Source organism: Ictidomys tridecemlineatus, chromosome 10 (assembly GCF_052094955.1).
Source record: "Ictidomys tridecemlineatus isolate mIctTri1 chromosome 10, mIctTri1.hap1, whole genome shotgun sequence".
NCBI classification, from domain to species: domain Eukaryota; kingdom Metazoa; phylum Chordata; class Mammalia; order Rodentia; family Sciuridae; genus Ictidomys; species Ictidomys tridecemlineatus.
Genome location: NC_135486.1, coordinates 41,781,194 through 41,798,090, shown reverse-complemented (window position 1 = coordinate 41,798,090; position 16,897 = coordinate 41,781,194).

The window sequence follows — 16,897 nt, the reverse complement described above, 5'->3', positions numbered from 1 at the left end:
CCTTCCCCTTCTCCCTCTCCCTTATTGCCTTCCTGTTTTCTAATAGTCTCCGGGCTACTTTTATGTTTTTCTCCCCAGATTGCACATATGAGGAAAAACCTGTGATAACTTCTCTTGCTGTGTCTGGCTTATTTTGCTTACTATAATGTTTTCCATTTCCAAAAGCCATAATTTCATTCTTCTTTATGACTGAGTAAAAATCCATTGTGTGTGTGTATATATATATATATATATATATGTCACATTTTCTTTCTATATTCATCTTTTGGTGGGCACCTAAGCTGACTCCATAACTTGACTTTGTGATAAACACAGGATAAACACAGGTATCTCTATAGTGTGATAACTTTAGTTCCTTCTGGTGTATACTGAGGAGTGGTATAGCTAGAACATATGGTAGTTCTATTTGTAATCTTTGGAGGAACATCCATACTGATTTCCATAGTAGCTATACTAATTTATATTCTCACCAGAAGCAGAGTTTCTTCCTCCCCAACATCCTCACCAGCACTTATTGTTTTTTGTTTTGTTTCATTTTGTTTTTGTTTTTGTATTCTTCATGATTGCCATTCTAAATGGAGTGAAATGGAATCTCAGTGTGGTTTTGATTTGCATTTGTCTGATGGCTAAAGTTATTGAAAATTTTTTGAGAAGTATCTGTTCAGTTCATGTGTCCCCTTATTGATTAGTTTTAATTTTTTCCTTTTCTTTCTTTATTTTGGGGGGCAGAGGTTGGGGGTGTTAAGTTTTTTAAGTTCTTTACATATTTGAATATGAATCCTCTGTCAAAAGAATAGTTAGCAAAGATGTTCTCCTCTTCTATAACTGTCTCTTTACTCTTACTTATTACCTTTGCTGGGAAGAAGCCTTTTAATTTAATGTTGTCCCTTTATAGATTCTTGGTATTATTCCTAGGCTATTGGAGCCCTATTCAAGAAATATTCCCTGTGCCTATGTCTTGAACTGTTTCCCCCTATGTTTTCTTCTAGCATTTTCAAAGTTTTGTCTGATATTTAGGTATTTGATCCATTTTGAGTTGATTTTTGTATAGGGTGAGAGATAGGGATCTAGTTTCAATCACTATACATGAATATCCAGTTTTCCCAGCACTGTTTGTTAAAGAGACCATCTTTTCTCCAATGTATGTTTTTGACACCTTTGTTATGAAGATGTCTGTCTCTGTGTCCTCTGTTCTATTCCATTCGTCTACATGTCTGTTTTTATATTAGTACCATGTTGTTTTTGTTATTATGGCTTTTATATATTTTGAAATTAGGTATTGCAGTGTCTCCAGTATCACAGATCAGACCCACTGATCTGCTTAAGTTAGGGATCGCATTGCAAGAGAATATATTGAAATGAGCTTTCTTATTTCAATTGGACTTTAAGGACCCTAGCAAAGGCTTTCATCTTCAGCAGCAAGGTAGAACAGCTTTTATAATAAATAGCACCACAAGGAATCACAATGGGCCAGTTCTTTGGCAGTGACCAAGGAATATTCAGGATAGAATATATAGGCAGATCAATGAAACCCTCATTTAACTTTTATGTGAAAAATGCTCCAAACAAGATAAACAATAAACAAATATAGTGATTCGGGCAAATTCTCCCAACCAATCTGAGTTTATTTCACCCGTCTATGAGCCAAGAGATGAACTGGACATCCTCCAGGACTGAAAGGCCCTCTGCTTTGGCTCACTCGCCCACGGCAATGTGACAGCAGAAGGAAGAAAGAGTCAAGGAGAAGTCTATTCTTCCTCCTTACTGAAACAGGACATCCAAAACTTAAACAAAAACTAAACACATCCTGGGATGTGTGATCATCAATAATGTAGAAGACTCTGGGAAGGAACTTTATACATCCCCATTTAACTCTTCCTGTTTTGCTAGTGGGGAAGATAGACAGGTCTTGGAAACAGACTGAGATGCTGAATCATGTGGTGATGATCGAGAGCACCTGTTTTGTTTTGTTTTCCTTTTATCGTTGAACTATTTTTAATTAGAGCATTGCAGTTACGTGTAGTAGTAGAGTTCCTTTTGATAAAATCATACATGCATGGAATTTTATTTCAGTCCCTCCCCAGCAACCCCACCCCCCTCCTCTCCCACTCCCACTATTCTCTTTCCTCTACCCTACTTGTCTTCTTTTCTCTCATTTATTTGCTTAAATTTCATTGGTGCTTTCTACATATAGATAAAGTCCCTGAGGTATATTTACATATGCACATAACATGATATTGTTAAGGTCATTTCATATTCCCTCCCCTTTCCCATCCCTCCTTTCTCCCTCTTGAAATCCTCCTCCTACTCCACTCATCTTCTCTATATCTTTATTATCCTGAAGTGGCACACCCTTTCTCCACCAAAAAAGTCTTAACTGGGCTTCTCCAAAAATCTTCACCATGGCTGATTTTAGGACTGTCAGCAAAAGTGTCTCTGCAAAAGAGTTCAATGTGGATAAACTTCCTATTTTCGTGTTGCCCTGTTTACTTGGCCACTGGCCGGGAAGATACCAGCACGCCAGGTGCTTGACACCCCCTTACTAGCTTTTCACAAACGTATCTAGTATAGTAGTTTGTAGAAATGTGCAAACAAGGCCTCTGGCCTTGAGCTGGGCTTCACAGAGATGTCTACATTTTTAAGAAAAGAGAAGTTACCAATTGGGCTCCATGGTAACAACTGGCAGGGGGAGGAAAGAGAGGGGAGAAGAAGCTCTCCTCTTCTCAGGTGTTGTCCTTGAAGGGTTAACTTGCCCAAAACAGTAAAAGAAAAAGCTGCTTTTATGTGAATTTCTGCAGACTGTGAACTTCTGAGCCTCTCCCCTTACATACTAGGTATAAAACTGAAACTACTTGAACTCGGGGTTCAGGGGATTAATTGATTACAGCAAAAGCTGTGCCCTCTGAACCTGGCTGCAGCCAAATAAAACTGTTTCCTGCTATCTTCCATGCCTTGCCTCGTTTGTCCCTATAACAATCCAACCCCCCTGCCTTCTTTCCCTTACTTTGCTTTAGCATTCATATATCAAGATTCCCTTGATTTTCAGAGTCTGGCTTATTTTTCTTAGAATAATGTTCTCTATTTCCATTCATTTACTGGCAAATGCTATAATTTCATTCTTTATGACTGAGTAAAACTCCATTGTGTATATACATCACATTTTCTTAATCCATTCATCTATTGTTTGACATCAAGCTGATTCCATATTTTGGCTAATGTGAAATGTGCTGCTATAAACATTGAAGTAACAGTATTGCTATAGTATGCTAAGTTTAGTCTTTTGGATGAATACTAAGGAGTGATATAGCTGGATCATATGGGGATTCCATTCTTAGCTTTCTGAGGAATATCCATAGTGCTTTTCAGAGTGGTGCAACTCCACCAACTATGTATGAGTGTACCTTTTCCCTCACATCCTCACCAGCATTTTTTATTTTTTGCATTCTTGGTAATTACCATTTTGCCTAGAGAGAGATGAAATCTTAGTGTAGTTTTGATTTGTGTTTCCCTAATTGCTAGAGATGAAAAGCACCTGGCTTTGAGATGCCTCCTTATAGGAGAAAAGCAATTGAGGTATGATGCCTGAAATAAAGCTTTTTAAATTATTTTTGTACTTAGGATTGAACCTAGGGGTGCTTAACCACTGAGCCATATCCCCAGACCTTTTTATATTTTATTTAGAAACAGGCTCTCACTGGGTTGCTAAGTGCCTCACTAAGTTGCTGAGTCTGACTTTGAACTCAAGATCCTCATACCTCAGCCTCCTGAGCTGCTGGGATTACAGGAATGCACTACGGCACCTGGCACTGAAATAAAGCTCTTAATCCGTCAAGTGCTTCTATCGTATTCTAATAGATAATGCTAAAAGTTAATTTCTGTCCTTTGGCAAGACAATAGTACACCTACTTAAAATTCCTGCCATAGCATTAGATAATTAGATCAACTCTCTGCTACACATCATAATTGAAGATATAGGACACTGATGACATTTCCATCGTACTGGTTCACTACTTTGATGACATCATCACATGCTGATATGACCTAGAGAGCAGGAAGTAACAGATACTCTAGATACTTTAGAGATGTGCATGCTAAAGAGTTGGGGATGGATCCTGTGAGAATAAGAGTCCTGATAGGTCAGAAAAGAACAGTCAGGGCTCAGTGATTCCAGGTGCATGGGATCTCCCCTCTAAAGTAAAGGACATGTTTTTATGGCTTCACTGTTAGGAAAGGTGGCACAACACACTCTGGGGTTCCTTGAATATGAGAAGCTAAATAAGTCAGATTTGGGATGATGCTCTAACACATTTATCAAGGAGCCTGACAGCCACTGATTCTGTAGGAGGCCAACCGAAAGATAATGTTCTCAGTCTGGGTAAAGAATGCCAATAGAATCAGGAGTTCTGCCATCTATCTTATGACCCGAAGATGCAAGGAAGTCAAAGGGTCTCAAGTAGCCTGGATGTTATATGCAAATTGTAAACAAAGCGGGGAAAAAACCTCTAGCAAAATCAGAAAGAAAACTTCTTGGTTTCTAAAGGTTACATCTTCATGTGTCAAATTCTGTCTGCTAAGGCCCATCACAAATGCCACCTCTGCCATGAAGTCTTTCAGATCTCCCCCCAAACCATGTCTCCTTCCTTTAAATCTTTCAGAGTACTTCATGTTTCTTTTCTCACATTAGTCATATAATTTTACATTATAATTATTCATGGATTTAGTCTTCTCCATTTAGAAGAGAAGTAGTGTTTTGGGGGTCCTGAAGTGCCATATTGGTACTCCCAAAATATTATTGTATCAGATCGTCAAATGAATTCAAAACTGTGCATCCATCTCCTAACCCATGAGATGATATTCACTCTGTGTGAAGCAAATAAGTTAAATCACCAGTAAATGATGTGGCAAAGGTATTTAACTTCTTAGAAAGTTTATAAAACTCGAACCTGGGATCTGAAATTCAGCCAGTCTATCTCCTAAACTGTTACAGCCGGAGCTTCTCCCATGACTTCTACACCAACAAACCAAACACAAACCACATTGCATTTGGGAGTAGACATGTTCAAGGAAGATGGTGGCTTCACCCAGGGAAATTGGACAGACACCTGCAGGCCATTGGAACAAAGTATTATATATCCCCAGTGCTCCAAGGGTCTATATGTAGCAAGTGCCCTATGCTGTTCCAATGTTCTTTTCTTACTTCCAGTTCAATTTTATAATCTCTACCTTAGACGGGTACATTATGTTTATGGTTTATTACTTTGCATTTCCTAGAAAAGACATGAGCTCATTATTAAAAGGAATCATTACTTGTTTTCATGGAATCTGAAATAAATATTTTGATTAAATTTCTTTGACTCATTTATAACATTACACATCATAGTATTTTCCCTGGATAGTATAATGCATTTTAAATTATGGGCTTCATAAGATATTTTAAATATTCAAAAACAATTTATTTTTTTATAAATCAAATTCTTTCCATGCAATGTGTAGAATTTTAACTGTTATTAATGACTAGTGGGTGTAATTGATTAGCAATATATGCCAGCTCTTTTGTTCTTTTATTTTTCCCCCTGACCTTCACTAGTAGTATTCTATAGTTTTATTATGCTATATCCCCTTAATATTTCACAGTGAATAGGGTAGAAAATAACCACACCATCAAATTCACTGGCATAAAACCATAATAAGTCATTCATTCATACCTGACTGGAAAATACTGGCTGCTACCACCTTTTAAAGCCAAAAAACCTTAACACTGCAGTACAGACACTGAATTTGAAGCAGACTTGAACTCATATTGCACCACATTCCATCTGCTTCCCAAATTTGCCCAAACCTTTCATGATTCCGATCTTTTAGACCAAATCATACATCATCTGTATAGCCTAAGTGGCAAAATCCAATGACAGGTCACAGGCTTTTGATGTCAATTTTTAAAAAGCTTTTGGATAGTAGTTTCTGCAGGCTGCTGCTCCCTGGTCTTATTCTGACAAATGTGTCAGACATACAGTGCTTCAAATAGATCTCTCTCTCTCGAAACAATCAGCAGCTCCTTAATGGCTCTCTCTGGAGTGCTGAGTAATACTCTTAATTTATAATGCTTTCAATTCAAGGAATGCAGTCTTTGACTCTTCTACACTGTGAAGGGGAGAATACATTGTTACAATATTTCTGTAGAAAAGAAGTGCAATGTAATAAACCCTGCAGTATATATATCAAAGCCTTTAAAAAAATTCTGCATACTTCTTCATCCAACAATGCCACTTCTAAAAATTTATGCTGAGAAAAAAGCTATTTTGAAAGACAGCATCAGACGTGTATGAGAATGTTAGATGCAGCATTATCTACAGTAGTTAGAATCTTTTAAAATAACCTAAATGTCCAGCAATAGTACATTGATAGTTAAAATTTTTTGGTACATTTTAATATGACAGATACTTAGTATCTATTAAACACCATTTTGCAGAAAAAAATATTAATTGCTAAGTGACAAAGAAAACTAAGTCATCTGAATACCATTTTGTGTTAAATATGTGTCAAGAACAGGAGTGGATTTACTACCAAGCCAACGTACTTCAGCCCTGGGCCCCTCCTTGTCACCAGTCCTTCCCAGATGTCCATGTCCTCATTCAAGAAGAAAGTACAATTTCAGCTTTAGGGTATCCCAAGCTAGAGTTTACCCTCCCTGCCTTAAACACCCTCAGTCAGAGTTTAAGAGCCCACCAACTAACAGATCTACCTCCAATTTACCAGGCACAGCAAATCCCACCTGGAGAATCTTATACAGTATTTATATCCAGCTTTGTTCCCAAAGAGAAGGATCTGAGTAAGCCACTGCCCACTTTCTGGCTCAGAAGGATACTTCGACCCCAGCATCAGGGATACCTCCACCCTCCACACATACTAGACAGCTTTTATGGGAGAAGAGTTTCCTCCAGCCAGAAATACCTCACCTCCAACATGCCAATCTGCCAAGAGAGGAAGTTACACGTGAGACGATACCAATAAGGAGTGTGAAGGTAATACAAAAGGATTCTTCTAAACCAGCAATAATAAAAGCTTGATTTTGATTAACTGTATGAGTAAAAAGATTGATTTATCCTTTTAATTCTTTTTCTATACTTTGTATAGAAAATGTAATACAAAATTATTGTCTGTCAAGGAAGCAGTGGAGTGTTCCATCCAAATACAGAAATAGAGCAGGACTGTGAATCAGTGAAATATTTAAAACATTAATTTGTTTTTTGCTGTTTGCATGACATTTATACCTTTTTTTTAACCTTGTATAATTTGCAATTTCTGTATTTTCTTTCTCACTCTATATAAATATCTAATTTTGACCTCTACTTTGTATATATAGTTTTGTATTTTCTTTTTCTCAAAGTAGTTCTCCCCAATTCAAAAGTTTTATGCTTCAAAAGAGTTCAGGATTCATTCCTGATCCAGAAAAAAAGTACTTTAAGGATCCAAATACCCCAAGATATTAGTGATGAGGACACTAGTGAGATTAGATCTCTCTCAAATGAATGTTTTTTATTCATAAAATAGTACATGCTTAGTGTAGAAAATTCAGATCTCAGCAGATTTCTCAATCCAAAGCTAGGAGATCCTGGAACAACATATTCCAAGCTCTGAAGGAAAATGGATGCCAACCAAGAAGTTTATATTAAGCAAAAGTAAGCTTCAGATTTGATGATGAAATAAAAATCTTCCATGACAAACAAAAGTTAAGAGAATTTACAATGAGAAAGCCTGAACTACAAAACATTATCAGCAAAATATTCTGTAAGGAGGAAATGAAAAACAACAATGAAAATCAGCAAAGGAAAAAATAATCAAAGGAGGAGAAAAAACAAGTAAAAAAAATCACTGGGAATATAAACAATATTTCAATAATAACCCTGAATATTAATGACCTAAACTCATCAATTGAAAGACACAGATTTGCTGATTGGATTAAAGAAGAAAAAGACCCAACAACATGCTCCCTTCAAGAGACTCATCTTATTGGAAAAGACATCCACAGACTGAAGGTGAAAGGATGGGGAAAAAACATATAACTAACATGGACCACAAAAACGAGCAGGGGTTTCCATCCTCGTGTCAGACAAAGTGGACTTCAAACCAAAGTTAGCCAGAAGGGATAAAGAAGGACATTTCAAGCTTAAAAACACAGACATATGTTTAAAGTTTTCTTATTGATTAGCAGAAGTCAACAATTAAGCCAGGATAATTTATACGATCCCTGCAGAGACAGAGATAATGATGATCCATTTAATGGTCACCTGATACATTCTAACCCCAATGAGTTTTCCTCAATAATGAAAGGGAATTATTTTTTCAGGCCCATCAGGGACTATATTAAATTTTAGCATTATTAAAATTATGAAATTCCTTAATAGAGAAAATTTGTTCTCCTGGTAAAAAGGTTTAGGAGATAATATGATAAGTCTGGAGAATTTCAACAGAGAAGGAATTTCTGGCTCAGAAACCACAAATATTTTTCATGTTTTGTGTTCTCATTCTGATTCATGTGTGTACACACAGACTTTAATTCACCTGATTATTCATTCATATCCAATATTGTGGATCTAAGTGGATTCTAAGTGGAGTATGGAGTATGTATATGATATGAGAAAATATAAATATAATATATGTAAAAGAATGGCCATAAGTCTGTGAAAGTGAACAATATATCCTATAAGATTCTTTTCTTCCTAAATACAGGAAGACCACTTGCTAAAATCAAACAGTTTTATAAGCACAGTATTGTCACGTTGGGTGTTGGACACCTTTTATCTTAAATTTCTCATAAACAGATGCATAAATAGCAGGTTCTGTGAACCAAATGTCCCCAAAACATATTGTCCTGGAAAGTACAAAAAGGTCCCAGTGACAGTTGTGAGAGTCTCCCCCAGGCTCACTGGAAATCTCCCACTTCACCTCTTCATCCTCACCACCATATAATCATGTCACTCTGTTTTTTGAGTCCACAAGTTGGTTTATAACCTTTCCTTGCTTTATAACCTTTCCCTTGCATGGCATAATTCTGTTTAAAGGGTAAACAGAGCAACAATGTATTCTGTTTAAAAGGTAAACAGAGCAACAATGTATTCACCAATGGCACATGGATGCCCACTTCACTTCTGTCACACTGTGAGCCAGGAACCAAGAATTCTTCACCCTTGTGCATTGGCAGTGTATTTCCAAAGGCCACCTTGCCTGGTTTGTTTGGCACTGCAGTACTATCTTCTATGAGTGGCACTGAAACCAATGATAGTAATGCAGAATCTTCAGGCACAGAAGATTAAATTTTGTAAATCTGCATGGTACAACATTGTGGCACATTTTCTTAAGTGTAATATGTTGACTATAGTGCATAAATTAATAACAATGAGTGTGTTAACTTTTTTCCAGATGGTAAAAATAAAATGTGTTCACCAAACTGTCATGAAGAAATGATGTTCATCAATTTGGACTATTTCATCTTAATATATTTTCACTAGTATTCCATGCCTCCTAATCTTGCACCAAAGGCAGTTTAGTAATAAATGACTTTTGAATAATTTTTTAAAGCTTCATATAATGGTCACACCCTACTTTTTTTTTGCAAAAGAAAATTTGAAAGTAAAATCTGCACTGATTCTGTAGTGAAATATAGTAGCACCAGACCCAGCTCATCTCGGTCAAGGGTTTCTTGGAGTATCTCTCACAGACACTGGGATGGTCGTGACTAACAGACCCCTCCTCTTGCTACTCCCATTCTCAAAAGATTGTTTGGGCACCACATGCCCTTCTATTCTCACTGTCCCTGGGCTAACTTGAGGAAAACCCACTCATGGTATGTCCATTACCAATTCTATGTATTTGCTCAATTTCTCAAAGAAATACCTAATGGAGCATATTTTACTTTTTTATCTAATTTATTAATACTTTATGTTAAAATAAAAATTTTAGGTGAAATAAACTTAGAATTTATTTAAGCAAAGAATGTTAATCAGGCAGCACTCAAAACCAGAGAGGTTCAAAGAGCTCTACACCAGCAGTATGAGCAGTGGGCTTTTGCAGAGTGAAAAAGGAAGCAACGTACATAATTACAATTGGACTTTCCTGCCCATGGTTTCTGCATCCATACATGCAAACAACTATGAATTGAAAACATTTTGGGAAAACTCTACTGGGTATGTATATATTTTCTTGTCATTATTCCCTAAATAATACAGAATAATAATTTTTGCAAAGTACTTACATTGTGTTAGGTATTATACCTTACCTAGAGATGCTTTAAAGTAACCAACAGGCTATGTGTAGGTTCTATGCAAATACTATGCCATTTTAAATAAAGGACTAAGCATCCATAAATGTTAGTATCCAAAGAGGATTCTGGAAGGAATCCCCTCCCACTCCACCCTCCAGATTGGCTATATAAGATAGGGGTTGTCATTTGGGGGTGTTATTTGATAGGAGGTCTTTAGCTATATAATCAATTGCTGTCTGTGATTGGCTCCATTCAAAATTAATTATTTATGAGGAATACCTCTAAATTAAATTGTGTTTTATTGCCCAGTTGTTGCAAGACTAAAATAACCCCAGCTAGTGGCCCCTTGCTTATGTTGCTTTAATATTTCTTATTCGATCGTCCCTCCCCCCCCCCCAGGGCTTTAGTGACAGTCACTGGAAGGCAGGGCCATGTGCTAATCAGTATTGCACCATCAACTGGGCCTTTCTGGTTGGCTAAGCTAGGGTCCAAATATGATGAACACAAACAGACATCATCTCTGTGCCCCATCCTCAATCCATTCCTTACTCTGCCCCAGTATTTATCTGTAACCACTAGTAGAGGTATATTTTTTTTTACAGTCAGAGGTTGAGGGTTAAGGAAATTTGGGGGCATATAGAGTGAAGGGTATGATATTTGTTCCCAATAATTCTCTTCCACTCCATTGGAGCACCTGGCAAGGGCATTTAAAAATGAATAGGAGCCCAGGCTTTGGAAAATGTTACCTGGCTAATATCCTGACTCCCGTAAGAGACCATTGTGATAGTTTGATAATTACTTTAAATTCTGAAATACAGTAAGCCCTCAATAAATTATATTGTTGAGAAAAAAAATGTCCTTTTATTTTGCCTACTCTGAAGTAAATGCAAAAGGTTTTTTTAAAAAATATTTTGTAGAACTGGGTACGGTGGCACAAGCCTGTAATCCCACTGGTGGGGAGGCTGAGACAGGTGGATTGTGAGTTCAAAACCTGCCTCAGCAAAAGCAAGGTGCTAAGCAACTCAGTGAGACCCTGTCTCTAAATAAAATACAAAATAGGGCTGGCAGTGTGACTCAGAGGTCGATTGCCCTGAGTTCAATCCCTGGTACCCCCCAAAATAAAATAAAATCATGTATAACCTCCTATGATAGAGAATAACATCTTTCAAAGGTACAAACATGTAAGTGGGGAGTGTCACAGAAGATCCTCAGTCCTTGCCTTGAAAGTCCTATTTCTTACGGGAAAACATTTAATGGTCTCTGCCTAAGGGAGAAAGTCTATTCCAAAGTCAAAGATTTTTTTTGCATTAAAAAAATGAAATAAAAACATAAAAAGAAAGGAGATATTACTATGGGGACGTTGGTCCCCACCATGTCATATGATCACATGAAGAATCCAACCTGAGCATTTAGGAACAACTCAATTTTTCAACATCAGCCCTTAGAAATCATTAAAAACTGAACTGCAATAATAAAGTCTGTTTACCTAAGACACTAATAGCCAATTGTTCTCTAATGTTTGCAACAGACATTCACAGCCAGGACATAATGTGAAGATAGAAGCTATTTCCCAGATTCATTAAAAAAAAAAAAAAAACAAAACAAAACTCTTAAAACTTTGAGAATGTTAACCAGCCCTTAAGCTGCAACATGATATAATCTCTAATGAAACAGGAGTTTTGTCATTTTCTGACCCCTTTTTAAAGGGTTAAAAAAAATCACTTGGCTATACAGGAAGAATCATATATTCTGATTTATTTATACCTCATTCCCATTGAAGAGTCTTCTGTTATACTCGGGTTTCGGGAACTTCTCCTCTAAGATGCATGCATTTAGAATGAAAACAAGCTTTCAGTTTCTCTCCAGTGTGCCAATTAAAACTTCCACACTTGGTGGGAGATGGTGGTTTGAGCCTTGAGGGTGGTTAGGAAGATGAAGCCAAGAACAAAAACTTTGGCTTCATTTGCTTTATTATCTAAGCATCAGGTTGGTTATTCACTCGTTATTTCAACAACTATCATTTTCACAAAGAATTGCTTTTAGGAATATCTTTCTGTCACACTTATCCATAAATCTACTTCAATTCCCTCTTCTACATTCTAAAGAACATCTCGTTCCCTAGGATGGGTTTCTTGAACAGCACTTTGGCACAAGACTAGAAACCAGCCATATTGGGCTTTCTCAAGCATATTCTGTGAAACATTTACAAATCAAACCTACAGGATGGAAGAAAAGAAAGACATTGGTGGTCAAATAAGAGTGAAAAATAAAGGTATAAATGCCACAATTTATACCTTACTTGTGGCATATTAGAAGAGACAAGAAGCACTGCTCAAAGAACACTTAACTGTTCTTCATAAGCTCTTGTGCATATTTTTTTTTCACCACAAAATCCTTTTCATTTTCACATGGAACCTCTTATAAACATCTTGAATATTGATGGTTTTTGGCTTGTCCATTGAGAAATGCTGGGTTCAAGAGCACTAAGGCAGAGGGCCATGTGGATGATATTTCAGAGTCCTCCTAGGATGTGGCCAAGGATCCTTTGACTGATGGTTCCAGATATTCTCAAAAAGGAGTTTTACTATTCAGTAATAAACTTTCTGAATCACAAAGCAGTCCTCAGTAGCAGTGAATGTTCTGCATACAATGGAAGCAAACCATTTACTAAGCCCATCCGAAGTGTTCACTATGTATTACAAACCTGTGAAGACAAAACTATTATTTTATGTTCAAGTGAGAAAGCTGGGATCAGAGGGGTTAATTCATGTGTGCGAGATCATGTTACTATTAAGGAGCAGCACCAAGATCTATCTGTCTCAAAAATCAATGTATTTTCTAAAACCTTAAAAATAGAAATAAATATTAATACTCTGAGCACCTGTTATTGGTTTTACCTCCTATGTTCAACTCTAAGGATTCATCATTCAGCAAAAAAAAAAAAAATGGATAGACTCTTATTATTATCAAATGTGGAAGCCAAAGGCATATTGTGTTTGGGATTCAAGGAATTACAGAGGCTATGCATTCCTGCAGAGATATTATTATCGAGTTGAGTGAATTTTTTAAATGAGATTAAATAAAACTAAAAATATAAATAATAATACATAATAAAAATACAAACAATATCAAGAGGGGGTATATGACTGTCAGAATCATATCTGACTAAATGGATAAGATCCTCCAGATACTTATAGAAACTATAAGGATGTTAACTGCAAGGATACATTGATTCATCAAAACAAAATTTACCAACTACTACCTATCAAGCACTATGTTGCCTTTGGAGTAGATTACAGAGGACTTTTTAAACCAAGCCAAATATCTTGGACCTTGAAGCAAGTTCTCAGATTCTTGTTCAGCCATGGAGAATTTGCATGTGGATGGGCGAAGACTCACTTTTACTCACCCATGAAATGGAAGCAGGTGGAATATCTACCCCAATGACAGTTTTGTGGTATTTGAACAACAGAATGTATGAAAGTGGCTTAGAAAAGTGATAAGAGCATGGAGTATGCTCTATAAAGTCCAGCAATAAGCAGTCAACAGAAGTGAAATGTCGTGAAAATTTTCTGAGACACACAGAACATAATCAGTGAGTCTGGAGTGGGGAGAGAAGGAAGCCATTGGAGCTAGACAGAAAGCAGTCTTGGCGCATGGGGTAAAGGAAGGAAGGCGGGAGGGGTTAGACAAGCATCTGGTTGCAATACTGTATCCTGCCCAGTGACCTGGCCACAGTTCATGTTGACTGGTCAGGTACCAGTTTTGATGGAATGCCACATCATTACATGTTTTAAACATCATCTTCTGAGCATAGCAAAATGGACATATAATTAACCACTAATCTGATTTTTCTTTCATCTGTAACATGGAGAACTAAATTCATTGTTATTACCCTGGAAACTACCTATGTAGCTTAGAAGTGATGTCTAAAAATACCCAGCCTATGGTAGGTACAGAACCAATAAACAATTAGTATATTAAAAACATGTTCTACAAGAAATTCAATCTACCAAGTATTATAGTGCCTTTCTATCATGTCACACCAAGCAAGATGCGTCAGGCAGTCTCCAGTGAAAGTTCTCAGCTTCTTTTCCCTTCCATTTCACTTATAGAGACCACGTGTTCCCATCAAAATCAAATTATAAGCAGGAGATTCTTAACGTGCCCCCTCCCCTAACACTGCCCCAATCCATCTCTTGCTTCAGAATAAGTCACGGATCAACTTTAACCTACAAAAAAATGAAAGTATCACTTCGAAATCATTTAGGCATGTGTGTGTGTGTGTGTGTGTGTGTGTGTGTGTGTGTGTGTTCCCTATTTTATAGCTAAGATTTCCAAGGAAATAAAATCTGATCTAAGCATTTAAAAGCTAACAAAAGAAAGTGATTAGCTTTACTCTGCATCCCAGAAGTGTTTCCCAGGAGCCCCACAAGATGAGCAATAGGATGTGCAGACTGGTTTTATGAGTAATGAGTCCTGATTCAGACCCAACGCCAGGCAGGCAGGCTCAGAAAAGTTGAGCTATTTATTAAAATGCCACCCAAAGACCATTTAAGATTACACCCAGAGCTGGGATAGTGTTCTCTCACATCTCTTTGTGTCAAAACTAGAAAGAACTAGAGAGACCATCCCTCCCAACTCCTTCCCCAATGCTCCTGTGTCCCCCCAAAAAATCCTAACCCCAATCTTTCCAAAAAGTGCCTGTGAAGGGAGTTCACATATTTTTAGTATCTGTGAAATTTCTGATCGTTAGAAAGATTTTTTATTCCAAGAAGTCAAAATTCTGCAACCCTGAAAATTTTCACACGGGGAGTGGTCCTGAAGACCTTTCTTACCTATTTCCCCTAAGTCTTCCTTTTTCTAGTTTATCATCCCCACTTTCTTTATCCACTCTTCAGAACATGTATTTTCCAGGCTCTTCACACTTTGGATCACCTGCATCTGAACTTATTTCAGTGTGTCAACAACAATTCTCTGGATCTGCAAGAGGGTGGTGTGGTAGGTACCCGTTCTCCATCCTCTACAAGAACAATAACAACAAGCCACTGCAGGAGTATGAACCTGTGCTCCCGCTCCTCTGGAGGCTGAGGAGGAGAGTGGCTTGAGCCCAGAAGTCCACAGCCAGCTAGGGTTGTAATAGTGAGACCCCCATCTCCAAAACAGACAGACAAAAATAACAATTAGAACGCTACCCATCCATGAAGGGAAACAGCCCTGAGAAGGCTCAGGAGTCCAATTAGAAACCTGCAGTCACACAGCAGAGCTGAAACACAGAAACTAAACACATGGAAAAGATCACTGGGGACTTCTGCATGGCTGAGACATCTGGAGTTTCCTAGGAACAGAGCAGAGGCCTGGCAGTCGGCATCACCCATGAGATGGGAGCCACCATGGTTTCCAGTGGCTGGATGGGTGGAGGACATCAGCAGCCTTTGTCACTGAGGAGTCCAGCAGCCCCTGAGGCTTCCGTACACCCTGGGGTTTTCACAGTAGAGGATCCCTTACCATGAAAGGGGCTTGGACCCCAGGCGCCTGCTCAGCAAAAGACACTGCAGAGCAGCTTTCTCCATTGAAGTAACCAACAAGATCCCCAGAGAAGGAGGTACTACTGGGCATCCCCAGGATGAGGGCACCATCATTGCCCAGAACCCCAGTCCATGGCAGTGCTGCTTACATGGCCGTGGTACAGAGATGGCTCTGCTGCTCTGCCCACCCTAGAGCCTCACAATGGAGCCACAGCTGCTGCAGACTTCTCCTGCTCATACACCAGCTCCATAGTGCCCAGCAGGATCTGCACTGAGAGAGACAGACAGAGAGCCACCATGACAGCAAGCAACCACCAGAGACCCTAAAGCCACAACTTCTCCACACATACCCAACTGTTCCACAGGCCTCTGTGCCTCACAGACTGCTACCAACACTGCAATGGAGGTGCCTACACCCCAGAGAAGAGATGCTACCACCATCCCATACCCAGAGCTACATTCCTTTCATTTCTGCAAAGAAATATCTGCACTCCCACATCCATTGTGACATTATTCACAGTAGCCAAAATGTGGAAACAACCTAAGTATCCATCAGCAAATGAACAGATTTTTTTTTTTTTTTTTTTTTTTTTTTTTTAGTTTTATCATTATATATTTATTTGGTTTTTTTTTTTTTTTTATTGTTGGTCGTTCAAAACCTTACACAGTTCTTAATACATCATATTTCACAGTTTGATTCAAGCGGGTTATGAACTCCCAACTTTACCCCGTATACAGATTGCTGTATCACGTCAGTTACCCTTCCATTGATTCACATCTTGCCTTTCTAGTGTCTGATGTATTCTGCTGTCAGTCCTATTTTCTACTATCCCCCCTCCCCTCCCCTCCCCTCCCCTTTTCTCTCTACCCCTTCTACTGTAAATCATTTCTTCCATTTGTATTATCTTGTCTTACCCCTCCATTACATATTTCTTGATATATCATATTTCACATTTTGATTCAAGTGGGTTATGCACTCCCATATTGCCCCTTATACAGATTGCAGATTCACATCAGTTTCACTTCCATTGCTTTACATATTGCCATCCTAGTGTCTGTTGTATTCTGCTGCCTTTCCTATCCTCTACTATCCCCCCTCCCCTCCCCT